At 38.3% G+C, this 17804-nt stretch overlaps 1 protein-coding gene across 1 annotated transcript in view; it reads left to right on the plus strand.

Annotated features, from left to right (window-relative positions):
• The first annotated feature begins 205 nt into the window (after positions 1 to 205).
• si:ch73-62b13.1 (Carbohydrate sulfotransferase 1-like) overlaps positions 206 to 17804 on the plus strand; it is a 30643-nt gene continuing 13044 nt past the window's right edge. The window contains exon 1 of the mRNA XM_062035189.1: positions 206 to 266. The gene's annotated coding sequence lies outside the window, so the exon portion shown is untranslated. The remainder of the gene's footprint in view (positions 267 to 17804) is intronic.

A 17804-nucleotide genomic window follows, 5' to 3' on the forward strand; every position in this document is an offset into this window, starting at 1 on the left:
AGAGTTTATTAAGATAGCATGCAAGATGAAAGATGGAAAAATGCAGCATGATGCGCTCCATTGCAATCTCGCATCCAATCTGGAGACTCCTGCCTCGAGTTGCCTCCTCCTCCTCCTCCTCCTCCTCATCCTCCTCCTCCTCTTCACTCAGCCTCCCGTTGCTCTCCATCAATAGCGCATCTCCATCACTTACACCTTCTACTGTTCAGCCTCGCACTTTTTAGGTGGGGAAAAAAAGCACCCCTGTAGACCGCACCACAATTGGGGTAAGTTGTAACAAAAAATATTTCTGGATGCTTTTTAGGCGGAAGGCGGATGACTATTGGAGCTATGAGTGAATTGTACAATATTGTTATTATTGTACCTTACTGTACACTCAATTTTGAATAATTGCTGCTTTGCCTCTTTTGTTGCAGTCTGTAATTATTGTGCAAATAACAAGTTCATCGTGTCAAAATACTTTTTATGAAACACTGTTTTCCACTTAATTGTCTCTATTTGTTTACTAAAGGGTGATGTGCTGCTGCCTCTCTGTTTGCATGATAGTGGAATGCTTTGCAAGGCATTTAATCCGATTACGTTTTCTCTCTGTGGTTGTTTGTAGTTTCTTTGTGTGTGCGTGCGTGCGCCGGAGTAAAATTGCACGACAAAATGCATCTTTGTATAATCTGTGTGAGTTCCTCTTTATATCCCCTTGGTGTGTCCATTTTGTTTTAAACACTGAAATTATTACTTGATATGAAAACTATGATGACTTAAAGGGGTCCAATAAGCAACACTAACTTTTCTTACTTGTTGGTACATGTTGTTGTGTATTTGGGATACCCATATGACCCGAAATGTGAAATCAAACCAAAGAAGCATGGCGGAGATACAGGTCAATCTCAAAGAGTTACAATATTGTGCAATGTTTTTTTTATTAGGATATTTGATGTCGACCAAAGAACTACCATTTCATGTTATGTAGACCACAAGAAAGTGTTTTAGAGTGTTTGGCTTTTTTTCTTTCTACATTCACTAGTGTTACCATATCTGAGTTATTGTGCAGAAATATGGGGAAACAACTACAAATGCGCACTTCATTCACTAACGGTGTTACAAAAAAGATCAATTAGAATAATACATAATGTTGGATACAGAGAACATACAAACCCTTTATTTATTGAATCACAAATATTGAAATTTGATGATTTGGTGCATTTGCAAACAGCTAAAATGATGTACAAGCAAACTGAAACCTGCTACCCAAAAATGTACAACAATTCTTCTCAACAAAAGAGGATAAATATAACCTTAGAGGAAAATCTAATTCAAACATTTGTATGTTCGTACAACACTAAAAACATTTAGCATATCAGTAGGTGGATTTACATTATGGAATGGATTAACCAAAGAAATCAAACAAAGCACCAATATGATTCAGTTTAAGAGACAGTTCAAACTACAAGTGTTCACAAAGTACACAGAACAAGAATAAAGATGAATATCTTGAACCCTTTTTTTTCTTTTTTCTTTTTATTGAGACAAAGATTATTTATGTATTTAATATTTGTTTACTTACTATGGTATATTATTTGTTTATTATTTATTTGTTCACTGTTATGTTACAGAGAACAAAGAAAGAGGATGAAATTGCTATGGAATGAAAAGGGGTAGAATTAAATAAGCTCAGCTTCTTCCTACTCCTTTTCGGACGTGCTGTAATGAAACAACTGGAAATGTGTGATGAATTACATTGTATTGTATGCGTGTTCGAAATAAACTGAAACTGAACTGAAACTGAACTGAACATTTAACCAACTTTATTTATAAACAAATAAAGTTGGTTAAATGTTGAAAGAAAAATCATCATATGACCCATTAAAGGGAAACTGCACGTTTTTTAAAATGTTGCCTATTACTCACAATATAAGTAAGACAAGAAGATTTGTTTTAAAGCATTCTAAAATAAATGCGATCAAATGTCCGCTTGCAGTGGAGCCTATGTGAGTCGCACTATTCTGCCTATAAGGAGCTTAAAGGCCTACTGAAATTTTTTTTTTTTTTTTAAACGGGCATAGCAGATCCATTCTATGTGCCATACTTGATCATTTCGCGATATTGCCATATTTTTGCTGAAAGGATTTAGTAGAGAACATCGACGATAAAGTTTGCAACTTTTGGTAGCTGATAAAAAAAGCCTTGCCTGTACCGGAAGTAGCGTGACGTCGCAGGTTGAAGGGCTCCTCACATTTCCCCATTGTTTACACCAGCAGCGAGAGCGATTCGGACCGAGAAAGCGACGATTACCCCATTAATTTGAGCGAGGATGAAAGATTTGTGGATGAGGAACGTGAGAGTGAAGGACTAGAGTGCAGTGCAGGACGTATCTTTCTTCGCTCTGACCGTTGTAGCAATAGGAATTGCTTGTTTGTGTGTTGTTCCTACCCGGAAGATTTAGAGTGATGCACCGAGAGAAGTGTGCCGGTTATGTTGTATGACAACTGTTGAATAAAAGTTCCTTGTGAGTAGGGTGAAGCTCAACCGTCCAGTTTGTATAGTCATTGAAGACAGAACAAGCTGAAACATGGTGGCAGCGGATCGTTTTGAGCGGTGAGGACAGCGCATGTACCGAAAAAACTGAGATTTTTTTCGAACAAAGCTAAAGGAAGCTAAGTGTTGTTAGCATAACAGTGAGCTGCGCGTAATGACCACTGAGCAGGCAGAGAATACAAGCTCAAGAGGTACGAGGATGGATGGGTTAAAACCCCCTCAACAATGGTGTATGGACTCTGTGAATCTTACCAAGTCATGGAAGACCTGGAAAGAAGAATTTATGCTGTACATCGAGCTAGCAATGCCGGATGCAGAAGAAACAGCGCGGGTAAAACTTTTTTACTACCTCATTGGAGAACGCGGCAGAGAGCTATGTGGAACGCTAATAGGCTCAGACACAAGAGTGACTGTTTCCAGTTTGATCACTAAGCTAGATGGACATTGCAACCCCAAAGTGAATGAAACCGTGGAAAGATATAGATTTTTCGCACGAAACCAAGCTGCGGGAGAAACAATCGACACGTATGTGACCGACTTGAGATCGCTGGCAAGTTCCTGCAACTTTAGGCAATTAAAAGATTCGCTAGTAAGAGACAGGATTGTTTGCGGCACGCACAGCTCAAGTTGGAGAGAAAGACTACTCAGAGAGGACAAGTTAGATCTGGACAAATGTTTACTAATTTGCAGGTCAATGGAGATTTCACGAGAGTACAGCAAAGCAATAGAAGGACATGGCGCAGAGGATGTACATGCAGTGAAACATGCAACAAGAAAAGTCAGGATTAAGGAAATATCTTGCAAATACTGTGGATAAACACATGAAAGGCTCAAGCAAAAGTGCCCAGCCTTGGGGAAAAAATGTAAGAAATGTGGCAAGGACAATCATTTTGCAGTGGCATGCAGAAGCAGTACAGGTATGAAAGAATACTACAAGAAAAAAGTTCACACAATAGCAGAGACTGACTCAGATTCATGTGAAGAGATAATGACAGTCACAGCAGTAACAATAAAAGCAGCAGCAGAAGTGAACCAAATAGCAGAGAAATAGAATGGCAAAACAGAGCAACTGTTTGCTGGGATGAAGATTAAGGAAAACATTGTGAACTTCCAGATTGACTGCGGTGCAACTTGCAACGTCATTCCAATCAACCTGCTGAATCCAGATGTGAAACTGGAACACACTGACAAGGTGTTGGTAATGTACAATAAGTCTAAGTTGTGTCCGTTAGGAAAATGCAAAGTTAAGATGACAAATCCAAGAAATCAGAAGAAGTACAAAGTGGAGTTTCAAGTTGTAGGAGCAGACTGTAAAACTGCACTTCTTGGCCGCAGCGCAAGTGAAGCAATGAAACTCATTCCGGTCCAATACGAAAACATTTATGCGCTGGATAGTATTGTGACAAAAGAGCCGGTGACAGGAGACACTTGGCAGCTGGACGACACAAAGACTGAGTTTCAGGACGTGTTTACAGGCGACGGCTGCTTAAAAGGTGAATACAAACCGGAAATAGACACAACTGTGCAGCCCGTCAAACTTCCAAAACGAAGAGTTCCAGTGGCTATGATGAAACCAATTAAAGAGGAAATCACAAGTCTTGTTGACAGACAGATAATCGCACCAGTGGAAAGCAGCACCGAATGGATCAGTAGCATGGTGTTGGTACAGAAACCCAATGGCAGGCCCAGAATTTGTATTGACCCAAGACCACTCAACAGAGCTCTAAAGAGAAGCCATTTTCCTCTTCCAACAATAGATGACATTTTACCAGACCTGGCAAAAGCAAACGTTTTCAATGTGTGTGATGTGAAGCACGGCTTCTGGCATGTGAAACTAGATGGAGAGTCGACCTAGCTGACGACATTTGCAACTCCCTTTGGCCGATTTCGGTGGCTGAGAATGCCAATGGGCATCAGTGCAGCGCCGGAAGTTTTCCAACGTAAACTAACACAGGCATTGGAGAACTTGCCAGGCAACTACATCATCGCGGATGACATCCTGATTACAGGAGAAGGAGACACAAATGAGGATGCAGTCAAGAACCAGGACAAGAACTTGAGACTTTTTCTAGAAAGGTGTAGAGAAAGAAACATCAAGCTGAACGTGGAAAAATTGAAGCTCAGGAAACAGGAAGTTTCATACATTGGTCATCTGCTCACGGCGGCAGGACTCAAAGTTGACCCAGAGAAAGTGCGCGCCTTCACTGAAATGCCTGCACCGACAAATGTGAAAGGTGTTCAAAGACTGGTAGGACTAGTGAAATATTTGTCCAAGTTTTACGAGCATCTGTCAGACGATTGTGAGATACTAAGACAACTCACACACAAAGAGAGTCTATGGGAATGGACAGACGTGCAGGAAAATGCATTCAGAAGAATCAAAGACAAGATAAAACAAGTTCCAGTATTGAAATACTACAGCCCGGAACAAGAGTTGACGTTACAGTGCGATGCAAGTGAAACAGCTAGGAGCAGCTCTAACACAAGGAGATAAACCAGTGGCATATGCAAGTCGGGCTTTGACGATGACAGAAAGAGGCTATGCACAAATTGAAAAATAATGTTTGGCTATCGTGTTTGGCATGGAAAAGTTTCACCAATACACATATGATCGTCTAGTCAGAGTGCAGTCGGACCACAAGCCTCTAGAGACTATCATCAAAAAACCACTGATAAACGCTCCTAAAAGACTGCAACGCATGCTTCTCAGACTACAGAAGTATGATCTGAACATCACGTATATGCTTGGATGTGACATGCTACTCGCTGACACTTTGAGTAGGGCCTACCTGCAAAACGCCAACAAAAGTCAGACTGAGTTGGAGGTCGAATGTGTCAACATGGTTGATTATGTGCCAATCTCAGCTGAAACAATGGACAATATACGCACAGCAACAGAATCAGATCCAGAACTACGAACATTGATCAAAACTATCCAACAAGGATGGCCAAAAGATAAAAAATGTGTACCTGTTGAAATAACTAACTTTTACTCGTTACAGGATGAACTGAGCACCCAAAATGGACTGGTTTTCAGGGGAGAGAGAGTCGTGATTCCAAACTCGCTCCAAAAGGACATCACTCAGCGGATTCACTCTTCTCACCTGGGAACAGAGGGATGCCTCAGGAGGGCAAGAGACTGCGTGTATTGGCACGTTATGAACGACCATATCAAAAAGCACGTTGCTAAATGTGACACATGTCGATCTATGGACACAAAACAACAAAGAGAGACACTACAGCCACATGAGATCACTACCAGACCATGGGGTAAAGTTGGAACAGACTTGTTTACTTTTGACAACAAAGAGTATATAGTGACTGTGGACTACTACTCCAATTTCTGGGAGGTGGACTACTTGCCAGATACAAAGTCAAGCACCGTCATTCGAAAGCTGAAAGCTCACTTGGCTCGACAAGGCATTCTGGACGTTATTTTTTCAGACAACGGACCCCAATTTAGTTCTGCAGAGTTTGCAAATTTCAGTCGCAAATGGGAATTTATGCACAAAACTTCCTCTCCTGGCTATCCACAAAGTAATGGCAAAGCAGAATCAGCTGTTAAAACGGCCAAACAACTGACGAGGAAGGCAAAACTGGCTGGACAGGACCCGTATCTAGCCATTTTGGATCATCGCAACACCCCAACCCAAAGTTTGGATACGAGCCCTGCACAAAGACTCTTAAGCAGGAGAACAAGGACCCTTCTCCCGATCAGAGACAGCCTACTCGAGCCAAAAGTGACCAACAATGGTCAGGACTCGTAAAGAACCGACAGAGACAATCAAAATACTACAACCAAACTGCCAAAGACATGGACTCTTTGAAACCAGGTGATGTTCTGCGAGTGCAGCCTTTTGATGCGAACACCTTAAGTAGAAAGGCTACAGTGAGCACTCCACTTGGTAACAGATCCTATGCAGTGGAGCTGGACTCAGGCAGTGTTCTCAGAAAAAATCTGAGAAAAGCTTTGGATATGCAACCAGACAGGTCAGAACAACCCCAAACTGAGACGAGACTCGACCCAGTGTCTCAAAACACTTAGAGCTCACAAACCACTACACGGTCAGGACGTGTGGTACAGCGTCCAAGACATTTGAATGGCTTTGTGTGTACTTAGGTTCAGAGAAAAAAATAAATAAATAAATGTGACCTGAGGTTTAGGTATGATGAGTAAAGGCTCTTGTGGTAATGTTCTGAATATAAGCTAAAGCTAAGGTACATGTTCGGTAACTAAAAGAAGAAGAAAAAATTTTTTTAAAAAAAGTTATGCACTGTGAAACTGAATGTAATATTTGTTTTGCACTAAGAATGTTTTAAATAAGTAGCAATTTGAAAAGGCATACTATTTTGAGTTTGTATAGTAGCAACTTAAAAAGTTAATTTGGTTGGATTTAATATTTGAAAATAATACTGTGTTTTTTAAAAGAAAAGGCATGTAGCAATAGGAATTGCTTGTTTGTGTGTTGTTCCTACCCGGAAGATTTAGAGTGACGCACCGAGAGAAGTGTGCCGGTTATGTTGTATGACAACTGTTGAATAAAAGTTCCCTGTGAGTAGGGTAAAGCTCAACTGTCCAGTTTGTATAGTCATTGAAAACAGAACAAGCTGAAACAACCGTAACTTAGGTAAAAGGGCTCATTGGATTCCACACTTTCTCCTTTTTCTATTGTGGATCACAGATTTGTATTTTAAACCACCTCGGATACTATATCCTCTTGAAAATGAGAGTCGAGAACGCGAAATGGACATTCACAGTGACTTTTATCTCCACGACAATACATCGGTGAAGCACTTTAGCTACGGAGCTAACGTGATAGCAATGGCTTAAATGCAGATAGAAACAAAAGAAATAAGCCCCTGACTGGAAGGATAGACAGAAGATCAACAATACTACTATCAGGAGACACCAAACCAAACACTGGACCTGTAACCACACGGTTAATGCTGTGCCGCCTGTCGAAACCTAGCAATGCTGTTGCTAACGACGCCATTGAAGCTAACTTAGCTACAGGACCTCGTCAGAGCTATGATAAAAACATTAGCGCTCCACCTACGCCAGCCCTCATCTGCTCATCAACACCCGTGCTCACCTGCGTTCCAGCGATCGACGGCGCGACGAAGGACTTCACCCGATCATCGATGCGGTCGGCGGCTAGTGTCGGATAGCGCGTCTGCTATCCAAGTCAAAGTCCTCCTGGTTGTGTTGCTGCCGCCGGCCGCTAATACACCGATCCCACCTACAGCTTTCTTCTTTGCAGTCTCCATTGTTCATTAAACAAATTGCAAAAGATTCACCAACACAGATGTCCAGAATACTGTGGAATTTTGCGATGAAAACAGAGCAGTTTGTATTGAGATACAATGAGTCCGAATACTTCCTTTTCAACCATTGATGTCACGTGCAAACGTCATCATATCTAGACGTTTTCAACCGAAAGTTTCGCGGGAAATTTAAAATTGCACTTTATAAGTTAACCCGGCCGTATTGGCATGTGTTGCAAAGTTAAGATTTCATCATTGATATATAAACTATCAGACTGCGTGGTCGCTAGTAGTGGGTTTCAGTAGGCCTTTAAATAAACATCCATTGGTTTTATGTACATGATGTAAGTATATATGTAATGTAGTAATAATAAGATGTATCATTTATGTATTTAGCTCATTTTAAACATAAGCGGCACATTCTTTTCAAAGACGCATCACAAGGTTCGCTTTTTCCTTCGACAACATCACTGATTATTACTCACTGCAGACTTCATGATAGCCAACAAACAATAAAACATCACTTACTGTGCAAGGTCTGCTGTTACTGGAATACCAACTGATAGAATGTTCATATATTCCAATTTAGATGAAGAATGACTCATAATCCTTTTGAAGAAAAGGGGGGTTGACCCATGCACCTTTTTGTGTATTTTTTGCAATTCCCGGGTCTAAATTGGCTGTCAAAGTGTACCAACTTGTCGGATTTGATCTACTCAGGTGAGAGGCATGGTTTATGATCCAGAATAAACTTCCACGAGCTCCACAATAATGTCATTATGTAATGTCTTTCATAATGATTGTGAACAATAGGCACAATTTTAAAAAAATGGGCAGCCCCCCTTTTTCAAAAAGTTAATAAGACTATTTTTCCAAATTTCCTTTTTGGCGCCTCACTTTGATTCTTTTTTTTTTTTGTATGTGCTACCAACCGTATGTGTCCTTAATAATTATCATATTTTCAAGCATGGCTAAGGAAGGGTACCTTTCACACTGGAACCGATACGGTACCAATTCCAGTTACCTGGGAATCGATACCGCTGCTCAGCCAAATCATTGTATTTCTGTGTGTGTTAATAAATGTTAATTCATTTATAATGAAATGCATTTTTTTATGTTATATTTAAAAATGAGCTCATTATGATAATTGTGATGTCTTGTTTTTTTTATTACATTTCTAAGTTTCTTTAGCAAATATTATATTGTAGACTTTAAAATGCAGTTACAATTTGAAGCTGTTAGATGGCTGTAGTGTATAGACTGTGTGTGTTGCCTAATGAAGAAATAGTCCTGCCATGAAGCTGAATGTCGGTCAAGTCTTACGTTGAGTCCTACAAAGTGTTTATACTGTAAGTATTGTATGTTTTACACCGCAGCTGTTTGATTGGAACATGCAACTTAGTTGTAGTTTTCATTACCAAATTTGGAGATGTTGAAATTGCCATTATAAAATTGCAAATGTTAATCAGTCAAGCAAGCGCAGTTTTTGGAAAGTGGAGCCTTATTTTGAGCAATTTCTATTAGGCATACTTGCTTTGTTGGCATAAAAAATGGTGAAATTACCTTGAGGCAGTTTGGCTAAGTTTGCTCTGAGCGCTTGTTTCCTCGCCAAGTGTTTAGTTTGCAACCAGAAAAAAACGTCACAAGCAACAGAGGTATCGAAATAAGGCACCGTTTGACTTTGCGTGAATTGATACCGGCCCAGTAGTACCGACATAATTCAGTTCGGTGCCTAAAAGTATCAAATTTGGTAGCCATCCCTCGCCGTGGCCGACAGTAGCAAACGCGTAGCAACCAATCCAAACGCTCCAAACACAGAAATGATCCAAAATCACCATAAAACAAATGTTCAACAGGAAAATGCTAAACATTTAAAACACAGCAATAGCATAAACACTGCAGGGTAAAAAAATACAGTATATGCAAGAAATATATGCTAGAAACGCCAAAAAACACAAACAAACCCCAAAACAATATTTGGCCATAATATTTTGAAATATACAGAAACCGGTAAAGCATGTTTGCATTAGAATGAGATCAATTGGACCGAGCGTTTAACAAAGACAACATTTTACCTTTTCATTCTTCCACTCTAAAAGTCAGCCAACTTTCTTCTGGGCATTATGTCTTTAAGGATAGGGATGTAAGGATTACTGGTATTAATAATTGCTTAAAATGTCCAATTCAGATTAAGATTTAGAGTTTAATTACCGTGATTGATTGATTGATTGATTAATGAACTTTGAATAATACACTTTGATGAACTAATAGTGATGTTGCTCATTTCTGGAGAAGCAGCAAGTGTTCTACCGTATTTTCCGGACTGCGAGGCGCCCTTAAAATCATTTTTTTTCCTCAAAACTCGACAGTGCGTCTTATAACACGGTGTGCCCAATGTACGGAATAATTCTGGTTTTGCTTACCGACCTCGAAGCAATTTTATTTGGTACATGGTGTAATGATAGGTGTGACCAGATAGATAGCAGTCAAACATAAGAGATACGTGTAGACTGCACTATGATGGCAATACGACTCAAGTAAACAACACCAACATTGTATGTGTTCCATTGAAAATATAGACCATTACTTACGGCGCTCAAAAATCTATCAACATGTTTCAGTATGACTTTGGTAAGGTATGAAGCCGCACCGCTTGATGAATTGTACTGTACTTCAACATAGGAGTATCATTATGGTGTGTGTTTAAGGTAAGACATATTATCTGGCGTTTTGTTTCGCAATATTATGCAAAAGCAACTTTTCTTACCTTCTGGTACCTGCTGATCTGTATTTGGGATCTGCATAAGTCCTGAAAAATTGTGCATGTCTGCGCCATGGTCGATAATATTCTTCTTTTTCTCTATCTTCTTGTTATGGGACATTCACCCTCCGCTGTTGCCATTTCTAATAAAAAGTAGTGTAAAGTTATTACTTATATCTGTCAGTAAACTCGCCATGAAAGGGCTAAAACATACCGGTGTAGTGAGTTTACATTATTTACCCAAGGAACTTTAGTTATTAGATAGTTCCGGTCAGACGTTTTTTCACGGGACACATTTCCGGTGTTGATGTTTCCGGATGAGGAGATGCTGCTAAGTTATTGATTTAAGTAAAGTCTGAGTGTCATTAAAACAGTTAGCTCCATCTTTTGACACTTCTTCCACTCCCGTCCTTGCACGCTACACCGCTACAACAAAGATGACGGGGAGAAGACGCTGCCGAAGGTGAGCCACGTAAATAAGACCACACACAAAACGGCGCATCCGGAAGCGACTGTCAGAAAGCGGCTTGAAGATGATCTGTAAAACATAATCCATGCAACATTTTGACCAAAGAACCACCATTACATGTTATGTAGACCACAAAGAATTGTTTGCACTTTAGAAAAAAAAAAAAAAAATTTAAGTACTTTAATGTGCCCTATAATCCGGTACGCTTTATATGAAAAAAGATCGAAAATAGACCATTCATCGGCAGCGCGCCTTATAATCCGGTGCACCCTATGGTCCGGAAAATCCGGTAATCGCTAGCTATCTCAAATGTTAACATGAATACAAGACACATTAACGTATTTCCCCATTAAAAGACGACATGCGCCGATCCAAACTTCTATAAACCAATTGCTGTCTGAGTGACCAAGCTATTCAGTTGTGCACATTGAACCTACAGGCTGTGCTCTCTTAGCACAAAGGTGTAAATATGAAGATTCATAGACAGACGTGTCTACAACAGGAAGTAAATGTCACGTTAACCTTTGTCATTAAGAAACACTTAACCTTTACAAATTAAAACAGAATGAGATAAAAAAAAAAAATGTACCCCTCAAATAACAAAAAATAAGACTGAAGAAGCCAGAACAATATTTGGTAACACTTTAGTATGGGGAACATATTCTAAGTAACAAAGACTTAATTCAGAGTTATTTGGTTAGGGTTAGAATTAGGGTTAGGGTTAGGGGTAGGGATAGGGTTAGGGTTAGAGGGTTAGGGTTAGGGTTACAGGGTTACAGGGTTAGGGTTAGGGTTAGGGTGTATAATAAGGCCATGCAGAGTAAAGCATTGATAAGTACTTAATAATGACTAATTAAGAGTCAATATCTTACTAATTTGCATGTCAATAAGCAACTAATTAATAGTGAATATGTTCCCCATACCAAATTGTTACCCAATATTTAATACTTGTTCTGCCAATGAAAGTATTTTGTGTGTCTATTAATTTTATTTATTTATTTTTTTAATAAAACTTCTTTAAAATATTTTGGGAATTTATTTTCAATACTGGTTGGCAGTACCAATTTGCTCATGGAGGTGTTTTGGCATTTGTTATTCATCTTGCAGCCTTTATGTGATTACAGTTTCTTTATTTCGCAGCATTTTCCCGATAAATTAGTTTTATGTTGTTATTCCCTTTTGGATCATTTACGTGTTTGGAGCATCACTGTATAGGTTAGGCTGTATTGATGCCATTCAATATGAATATGTTTGTGTGACGTATAGGTATAAAAAAGAAGATCATCATTGATTACCTATAAACAGCCGGGCTTTGAGCATTACAGATCATATTGAGTACGCAATAATGAACAAATCACAAGCACTCTCACGCTCCTTCATCACTTGCATCCTAAATCCCTCGGTCCCACCCTCATCATCTACCTCTGACCTCATTTGTAGCCTTATTTTCTACTGAGCGTGCACCAATGCCGTTATGTGTCCAACATGTTTGTCGCTATGTTATCTCTGCAGTAGCACCTGTGTTTCATTTACGGCTCCCTTTCTGGAAGATGCACATTTTTTTGGCTTTTATGACCCCTTACAAACACTTGAGCGTGGGACGCATGTTATAGCGAGGACTACAAAAGGGCTGTTGACAATGTGCAGTTCCGGTGTTGGAGCAAAGCAAAAAGGAGAATACTTGCAAATCAAATCGCTGTAATCTGGCGAAGCATCTGTCTTGCCTTCTCCAGCGGGCAGCAGGGTGTGGGGGGCTTGTAGCCTCTCTCAAGACTAGAAAAGAAAAGAAGATAAAGACAATGGCTGCCTATTCTAACTGATACAGCACATACATTATTTGTTTAAGTCATAGATTGTGCTATTTTTTTTAACAATATGTGTTTTATATTTAATACAGAGCAGTAATTTGGCTGTGACATTAATGTGGATTACACCTTGTACAGTAGTACTTCAATTTACTAGTTGAATTGGTTTTGTGACCAAGCTGACTCAAAACTCTATATATTCTAAATCAACGTCTCCCATCGAAATTCATTTAATCGGGGCTTGGCCCCTACAAACCAGCACATTTTTGACATTTAAAAAGAAAAACTAAGTCTTAGATAAGTCGATGAACTACAGGTATATGCTGATCTTCCATCCACTGTGTTATGCTTTGTTACAAGAATAGTTTAAAAGAAGATAGATCAATGTTGGACCGGTTGGTGAAATCATACATACATCCAATAAATACATGGTCATTGGTATATATTGTATATATGTTATAGACATAATATAATATATCTGTATATATATTATTCTGTACACATATTATGTATATATTTGTATATATGTTAGATTTTTTTATCGCTATATTAGTCTATTTATACCTGCATTGTCCTTTCCATCCTTACACTTTCCATCATTGTAACTGAGCTACTGTGTTGAACAATTTCCCTTGTGGATCATTAAAGTTTGTCTGAGTCTAAGTCCAAATGTAATTCCTTTTTTTTTTTTCAATTTGTAATATTTTTTCATTTTATTATTTGTAAATGTTCTTATTAATTTTTTACTTATTTATTTTAATTTAAAAAATGTATTAACATTTTCTAATTTTTTTAAATTATTATTTTATATATATATTATATATATATATATATATATATATATATATATATATATATATATATATATATATATATATATATATATATATATATATATATATATATACAGTATATATATGTATATAAATAATTATATATATTTATATGAAACATAATAATATATTTACATACATATATATATTTAAAAACGAAATATTATATATATATATATATATTATATATTAGTATGTATGTTAAAATTAAATAAATAACAACTAAATAAATACAATTAAAATAATTCATTAAAAAATGGGAAAATGTCAACAACAACAAAAAAACCTTAAATAGATTTAAAAAAAAAAAAAAGAACATTTACAAATAATAAAATGAAAAAATATTACAAATTGGGGGGGAAAAAATGAATTACAAAATATAATAAAAAATCTAATAAATGAAAAAAAAATATTTAAAAAAATACTCGTTTTCAAACACTGCTGACATCCTTTTCCTGCCTGCGTGTGGTCAAACCAGAGAGCGGGTTGAGTTGCGTGTGGCCCATTCGTACGTGTGGCGCCCTCTGGGCAGCCACCTAACCGTGACTTTCAGCGGCTTTAAACCTTTCAGTTGTGAACTCGTGTAATGGCTCAGAGAAATGCAAATTCAAAAATAGCACATCAGACATATAACAATGCCATTGATGCTGTCATTTTTAAAACATATTATCCTTGCTAGCTCAAGCGACACAGAAAAACCTATCATAACAAAATGTTTTTATTTTATTTAGAGCAACACATAGGAAACTCATTGTGTAATTGTTGGGTTGTTTTTATGGTGATCAAACAGAAATTGCTCATGATGTGACAAAATATTTTTACGTCTTTGGTTTGGTTTTGTTTGTGATTAATGGAACATCAAAAGCGGATCTCAGCTCAGTGCCATGCACCCATTCCTGCAGATATTATTCTTCACGGGGACACAGGCAGCCTTCATGAGCAAGGATTACACTGGATAAACAGAGAGAGTGCAATAACATCAGTGACATGATGCATTTACCCGTATGTTTTAACCCCGTTTGTGCACAGCCACTTTGAGTGATGGATAGTCAGGCCTCTTACGTGATTATCTACCATCACTTTCATGCATAGGGACAAATGGATGGTTGTATATTTTATATATTTACTGTAATTATCATGAAAAACACACTCGCTTTGGCACTCAGACCGACATTGAGAAGTTGCATATGTGGACATTCAGTACAGTACTAGTTGAAAAGTTACCCAAGAGAAGAAACGTAACTAAAACAATGTAAATGTGTGTCTGTTGTTTTGGACTGTGTTTTCCTTCAGAAGACAAATCCTTGCTTACACTATAATTCAAAGCCTTAAAGCTACTCACTGTATGATACAAGTGATTAAGAATGGTTGCTCCGTCCTTGTGGGTAAGCCACGTTTCTCAAAAATCAACGCTTTTATGATCTAGACTTAGTTTGACCTTAAATCAATTGCTTTAAAAATCATGTTGATGACATTCTGTCCTTTAATAAGAATAATAGTATTAATCTAATTCCCATGATGATATAGACTCACCAATCTTATTTGTTTATTATACTCCTAGATCAGCCTGGAAATCCATTTTGCGAAATCATTAGAATTAATGCCAAGATTATTTCAAAGTCGAACTGTGTATATTTGGTCATATTTGGGAAAGTGATTCCAATGATGATAACATGATGTATATTTCAGTATGACATTGATGCAAATATGAATGTTTAATGCATTTGATTCTTGATACTATGTGACATACATATGATTATAAAGAAGGGACTTTACAGAGTTACACTGAGTACAACAAGAAGACACTTACATGCAATACAGAACACAGTAGGATCGGGGAGCACAAAAGAGGAAGAAATCTTATCACGCATTATATTAGGACACACCAGACTGAATAAGACATTGCACCTCAAAAACAAACACCCAGTAGGATTCGATGAGGTATAGAGTGGAACATGCAATTTTATAAATTAAAGGGTTGTTGTTGTACAAAACCAACTTTTCTTACCTATTGATACCTGCTTTAGTGTATTTGAGATCTGCATAAGTCTGGAAAATTTTAAATCAAACCATGGAGGCATTGTGGGAAATACAGTAGAAAACTAACAGGATGTTAGAAGACAGGGGCATAAGGAGGTTACTCTGAAAGGGGTACTCAGCAGCAACCAGAAATGTTTTGTGAAGTTTTTTAAAAGAGATTGGCCTCGAGGGACATGCGGTAGAAAATGGATGGATGGATGCATGGCAAACACCTTTAAAAAAACCTCCAGCAGACACCAAAACGCATCTATTGGATTTGTTTTAATCAGCCCCTTAGGTCATCCATCAGCTAAAAAAATATAGAATGATAATGCTGAATAGAAAATATGTGTAATATTTTTATTTTTGACAGTCCTTATATGTTGACAAACATACATAGGATGGATCTGCAGCGCGATCGCCTCCTTTCTCACAGCCATTTCTGCACAACTGCACGCATGGTTCGCAAAATATCCCCCGCAGTACAGTTAAAATCTTGATAAATCACAGCGCGCGTGCTAAATTATTATATTTACATTTTCTCCTTCCAGTATTGTGGGTGTTCTAGTATTCACCATATATTCTGCATATTCATAAAGACAAAACTGCTAAATGTATTGCACTTTTTCTAAATTAAAGGGTTGCTATTATACAAAACAAACTTTTCTTACCTATTGATACCTGCTTATGTGTATTTGAGATCTGCATACGTCCCGAAAATTTGAAATCAAACCATGGAGGCATTGGGGAGATATTTATAAAAATAATCTTGCCTTCCTACATACCTATGCCAAACCTCTGTGGCATCAGCGGATTATCAATAAATGGTAGAAATGTAACTATACATCTTTGCATGAGTCTGACATTTTTTAATTTATGTAGGAGGGGTTGCAGTGCGCATTATGTTAGCGAAGTAGCTCATAGCGTACCGTATGCTGTAGCCTTGAGCCTATTGTTTACAAGGGGTCGAAGCAGCAGTGCAGTGGAGTTGTTAACATGATATAGAATACAAAAGCCTTTTATTGTCACGATACACATGTATTCATCCAGGATCTAGCATTGGAAAGATACAGACATGATAGAAATATAGCCTTAAAATATGGTACCATATCTGGAGACTGACTTCTTCTTCCTCTCTCTCGTCCGCCCGCATCATGTCCTTGTTCTGACAACAAACCACAGTGGTCTCACTAGGGATGTTGTGTTGTGCTGAAAGTCCCTCAAAACAGATGGCTGGTGTCCATGAACGTTCTCATTCATCCAGGTCATTGTAATCTCAGAGCATTCAATCGATCGCAACTGGACTGTTTGGTTTGTCTAAGAAGACATTTCGACTCTTATCCAAGTAGGCTTCATAAATTCATGCTCATAGTCATAGGCCCCTTCTACACTAAGCCGGCTAAGGTTATCCAGGGTAAATCCCACCTTACCTTATCCTTGCCCACACACACACACAATAGTCGTTCAAGTGGACCCCGACTTAAACAAGTTGAAAAACTTATTCGGGTGTTACCATTTAGTGGTCAATTGTACGGAATATGTACTTCACTGTGCAACCTACTAATAAAAGTCTCAATCAATCAATCAAACCCCCTCCCCCCCTCTGTCCGCCGGCGCAACGCGACCTTGTATGCATGCGCGGAAAATGCGCACGACACAGTCACCTCCAGTGTTGCTTTGTGTGCAAGTTCTTAAATTAAATTAGATTTATTTGAACAATATCCAGGGTTGTGGTATTTCAAATAACTGGAATCCAGTGTGCTTTGGGGCCCTATTGTAGTGAATCAGACCTGAGCCATCATAAATTAATAAAATCTTTAATGGACATTGTCAGGTTCAAACATCGATGACATCTATTAGACAAGACAAGAGGCAAGGAATCAAACAGAGACAGGATTCAATTTAGCTCATGAGGAGAGCGCGTCGACCTGTACCCTCGTACAGTGTCGTCCCATGCGCTGACGAAAGGGTTCCACGCCTCCTCCTTTATTTGGGCCTTTTCTGATTATATAGCTGCAGCTGTTTCTTAGGAGAGGGGGATCATAAACTGCTGCCGCACTCGGTCATAAACAGTTCAAAGAAAAGGTGGCTGTCCAATAGATCAAAGAAACCGACACCCC

Source organism: Entelurus aequoreus, linkage group LG24 (assembly GCF_033978785.1).
Source record: "Entelurus aequoreus isolate RoL-2023_Sb linkage group LG24, RoL_Eaeq_v1.1, whole genome shotgun sequence".
Taxonomy (NCBI): domain Eukaryota; kingdom Metazoa; phylum Chordata; class Actinopteri; order Syngnathiformes; family Syngnathidae; genus Entelurus; species Entelurus aequoreus.